Below are 5,288 nucleotides of genomic sequence, written 5' to 3' on the forward strand. Positions count from 1 at the left end.
CTGCCAAAAAAAATATATCTAAAAAAAAATATATGTATATATGTTTAAGCAATTAACATTAAATTCTAAAATCTTAAGTAATTCTTACTTTCTCTATTCTTGCAATATTCAAGTGTTCATGTCCCTGAGTAATATCTGCATCCCCCGAAGTCTGAAGAGAACACAATATGCTAGTAGACAGCAATCCTCATGAGAGAGAGGTCTGGTGTGGAAGGTGGATCTGGAACTGACTTCTCTTGATTATCTGTCTTTACAAACTGCCCTGAAATACAAACATTCAAACATTCAAATCAAACATTAACAATGATTGTTATAAATGTAATGTAAGGCTCTTACATTCATAATGCTCATTTTGGAAATATAGTTAATATCAGTAATATGCAGCATGCACGATACAAGGAAGTGGTCAGTAACAACACTTTGAGGTATGATATCTATATCAGTAAGGCTACCTTTAAGAAAAAATAAAATGAATAAATTAAGTTGTGTTATGCATTCAAATAGTTAGACATGCTAAAATACAGAATTTGTTAACAATAATAATACAAAATAATATGCTGGGGAAAAAATGAAACATTTCATAGGGCCCTAAACATGTTTTTTTTTTTTTTACTTTTAATAAATTGATGTGAAAATGTATGTACTACGAAAAAGGAGATGAACGAAATGAAATGAAATATTTATTTTATCATTCAAAGTCACCTTTATTTATATATCGCTTTACACAAAATACATTGCGTCAAAGCAACTGAACAACATTCATTAGGAAAACAGTGTCAATAATGCAAAAAAAAAATCATTGAGGATTTCTTTAAAAAAAAAAAAAATCTCGTCTCGCTCTCATGAACCCAGTCTCGTGTCTCATCTCGTCTTGTGGGATAAGTGTCTCGTCACACCCCTAGTAGCCAGAGCAAGAGATACATTAGATTTCTTTTGCATTTCTGACAGTGTAACATTAAGCTGAAGTATTTCGAATGAGTTAAACCTGTATCCTGTTTTCTGGGTAACATTGAGAAAATCACTATATATTGTTGCAACACCTCAGCCACTACCAGTCTGACGGGGCTCATGCTTATAACAGTAGTTTGGTGGAGTTTAGACTAATGCTAAATCAAAAATGCCTGTCAAAATTAACACTGGAACAAACACAATCTTTATTGATTGGACAGCACAAGTACTTCTATTTGAGCGTGTAGAACAAAATTCATCATAATAGTTATTTGAGAATTGTCTTACTAGTCACATGGAGCGAAGTGTCCTGGAGATGTTGTCAGAGAGCAGCTCCGCTCCGACTCTGCTGGGGTGCAGGCCATCAGCGCGAAACAGCCTAGGACGCTCCCAGAAAAGATTCCAGTTATTAACAAATAGCAGTTTCTGTTCTTTACACCATGACAACAACCATTCATCTAAAAAAGCAACAAGTCTACTGAACCTTTCGTGTCCTCGTCGATACGTGGGCAGTGGTCCTGACACGATGATCGTCGCCGCGGGTGTCATGCTGCGAACCGTCTCGATCAGGCTCCTGAAGTCCCTCTTCAGCGTGGTGTCGTTAACCCTCTCAGATGATAACAGTGTCGTGTTCTGTCTCGCGAAGTGGAGCTCCTGCAGGTGGAGATCCTGAAGACCGGAGGCGTTGGAAGGAGAGAGGTCATCGCCCAGGTCCTGGCTCATGTCTTACGCTGTGGACATCTGGGAAGATCGCGTCCTGGGTGCACCAAGCTTGTGCTGAGAACCACACAGAGTAGAGGTGGTAGTAGGGTTAGCTGTTTACTTACCCTGGACTTATGAGCGTCAACCCCTGAATGTTTCCAGCACAGCTCTCCACTCTCTCAGCTGGGCCTGCTTCTCCACGAGGTCACGGATCTGCTTCTCCACAGCCTCCAGCTCCTTATTAGAAATAAACAAACTAGAGAATAGGGGAAATGCAGAAAAGAAAAATAGCAAAATGGAAAACATACATATAAATCTTAAAATACCAGTATTCACATTTTTTGATGTTACAGATGCATAATGATATGTTGTGTAAAATAAATATTAAGTTATTTAATAAGCTTCCTCGGATCACCTGTGTTTTCTATCTCTGTCAGCAGCTCCCATTAGAAATTTTCTTGGAACTTCCCCTCTTTTTTAGAGGGTTTTTAAGACACTCCTGAAATCACAGTACAATTTTAATCAATATTTGTTTACAATGAAAAATCAAAACGTGTTTGAAACACTGGTTTGAAATAGTGTCAGCCAAATTTAGACCGCGAGTGACGTCACTGATAGACTCTACAGTGCAGACTTTTAGTTTTAATTAATTAGCTTACTTCCATTTATCTTTTGACATATTATCATCAAAAACGTTTACAAAGCTATCAAAACCGCTCCTTTAAAATAAGATGTGATTAAAAGCCCAAACGTTCATTAATAAGAGCTCAAATCTATTATGTTATACTTATGGTTCTAAGCTAGCATAATATTTGCTAGCAGACATATCAGATAATTAAGATGCCATAATCACAGAGGTATAAATGTTAACAAATGTACTTAAAGTAGACTGTGGATAATATTAACATATGTTACTTAACCAATCTGTCGCAGTTGTTGAACTTTTCTTTGGTATAACTGACGAGAAACAGAGAAACTGTCGGAGGAGTCCTCTCCTCTCCAGCAGCTGATGTGTCCGCTGTTGCCATGGTAACTCTCAATGGCTAGTAGGCTAATAAAAACAATAATATTAAAAAAGGGTTTTAGCGTCTTTACGGAGATCAAGACTTTTGTTTTATACATTTTATCAACCTCTTTATTTATTATAAATTGTAAGACTCACCTCAGAAAAGCCAATTCTCCTGTCAGACACAGTTGAAGTGAAAAGTACTTCAAACAAACGCGCTGTCCTCCTGATAACGTTACTGTATCTGCGGCAGATGAGATGGTGTAGCCAGTCTGTCATTATTTCACGTTCACAACTCCTTACGAAATAGAAAGTTTCACAACTCCGAAAAATTTATTTCCTTTCTTGTCAATATTGTGCGCGTGGGTGCGTCAGTTGTGGTAGCACGCGCTGTATGCCACGTCACTATATATTAAAAGCATGTCCATATATCATGACTTGGTGAAAAGAAACACATTTTATCTTTAAGGAACGTTTAATTGTGTGTCTGAAGTTTAATTACACTTTATAAATAGCACTATACTCAGGGAGCATATAAAGAATGTACAAAAATTATGGTAATTAAAATTACGTGCATACGACGTTGTAGTTACGTTGCCAGTAAGTCATGAAGTTACCAATATATTACGAATAGAGGACCTATCTGGGACGTTCTTGGTTATCTTGTTACGTTGGAAGGACGTACTGACGACGTTGTGAGTTGGTAATGTGATGGTAATACAATTACATGCATGCGACGTCGTAGTTACGTTGTCAATTGGTAAGTCATGGAATTACCAAAAATTACCAATACGTTACGTAATTGTTACGTCGTGTGTTAGCAGGGCGGTCGTCTGCTCGTGAGCCTAGGCACACACTCTCCAATGACGATAAGGATTGTTACATAGTGTATGGTGTTTTCCATTTATCTGAACTTCTTCAAGTGAGTTGCGGAGCAAAAAAAAAAAAAAAAAAAAAGAAAATCCAGTACTTCTCCTTCAATAGCTGATACTGCGACTATTCACACTTTGTACATGTTCATTTGCTGGCATTTTTTGGATTTCTTTTTTTTTCTCCCTTAAAAAACAAATGTGTCCATTCTGATGCGCAATTTTACCTTAAAGGCAATTTACCTAATGGCTGTTGATGACTATTTGAATTTAATTCTGCCAAAGTGCGGCTTGTATTTGTTCGTTAAATGCTTATGCCAGTGCTCATGTCTGAAAATAATATATGAAGAAAAAAAAATCACATAAAAACATTAGGATATAGCTTATATTTCATTAGTAGCATAATTTTTTTTTTAATTGATGTAAATAATAAAATTTTAGAAAATTAAAAAAAAAAAAAAAATGATTCAGCATGTGGTTCGGGCCTCATTTGAATTCGTCACGGGCTACGGGTAGAGAACCACTGCTTTATTTCAAACATTTTTAAATCGTCCACAGCTGAGTTTTGCGGGAGGCTGATCTGCGCCAGATCGCGTGAAGTGAATGTAATGAACAAAGTCATTTTCAGATGCAATGAAAAAAAAAAAACCCATGGATAACCTAGATTAGTCCCAGGCTCTGTTCTGAAGTAAAATAATTATAATTACTGTTAACCAAGAGTAACACATTTTTAACACATTTTAACGGATTAATCGCCTATTTTCATTTGCTGAATGTTTTCTTTATTTTTTATTTTTTAAACACGCTAAAAATTAAATAAAGTTTGTCAGAGGAAAAAAAATATGAGTTTATGAGAGGAAAAAAATAGGCTATAAGAAAATATTTTACAACAAATCCTTTAAATTTAACAAATTTATCAGAACAAAACAATAATTAAAAATATATAATTCTAATGGATAAATATATTGCAGTATATAATAATATAGGCTTAGTAATAAAACAAAAAAAACAAAATAATAATAATTTAAAGCTAAGCATAAGGTAAGGTTTGGCTTTCTCAATCGGGAGAAATCAAACGTTTCTATATTTGTGATGTTGCCCATTTGAAGCTTAACTATTATTCATGAGGTAAATAGGCTGTGTGCTTTTCAGTATCGAGCAAAAAAAAAAAATCATAATTAACAATGTCAAAGTGCTCACGCCGAATGTCTGGTGAACGACTGCTGTTTCCAGTAAATATGTGCGCGAGGCACCAGCACGCTCAAACAGCTGAAACAAATAATACTTAATTTTTGGTCACACATAAGGCATAATTCAAAAATGCTGGTAGTTTGAAAAATCAAGAATAATAACAGAGTTAATACTAATTATTGCTAAATGCTGGACCGTTCCCATTTCGCTCTGCATATGGAACCTGAAGATTTTTTTAAACCAAGAATGAACCGAAATCAAAAAAAAAAAAAATTCATTTAGCTTATATATATATATATATATATATATATATATATATATATAGGCCTTATATTTATTTACTGTTTAATAAAAATAGCATGCATATGATCCTTTGTGTTAAGGTCTTCTTTTAATTTTTGTTTAGTAGACTGTAGCCTAAGACTATCCTACATTTTAAAAATTAACAAATTGTAAAAAAATATATGTTTTTTTTTAAATGTTACAATGTTATATCATAATGTTATTGTTGTTTTACTTTCTTCTTTTATCTCATTTTACAGTTACATTCATTTCGCAATCCGTCCCTTTGC

General features: G+C 34.7%; 1 long non-coding RNA gene across 1 annotated transcript; it reads right to left on the reverse strand.

The window, feature by feature from the left end:
* Positions 1-1,562: 1,562 nt before the first annotated feature.
* Positions 1,563-2,680, reverse strand: LOC132132057 (uncharacterized). Its single transcript, XR_009428994.1, has 3 exons — positions 2,571-2,680; positions 2,066-2,149; positions 1,563-1,906 (listed from the first exon to the last, which is right to left on the reverse strand). It is a non-coding gene; the product is annotated as an uncharacterized LOC132132057 (long non-coding RNA).
* Between the last annotated feature and the right edge of the window lie 2,608 nt (positions 2,681-5,288).

This window comes from Carassius carassius, chromosome 49 (assembly GCF_963082965.1).
Source record: "Carassius carassius chromosome 49, fCarCar2.1, whole genome shotgun sequence".
Lineage (NCBI taxonomy): Eukaryota > Metazoa > Chordata > Actinopteri > Cypriniformes > Cyprinidae > Carassius > Carassius carassius.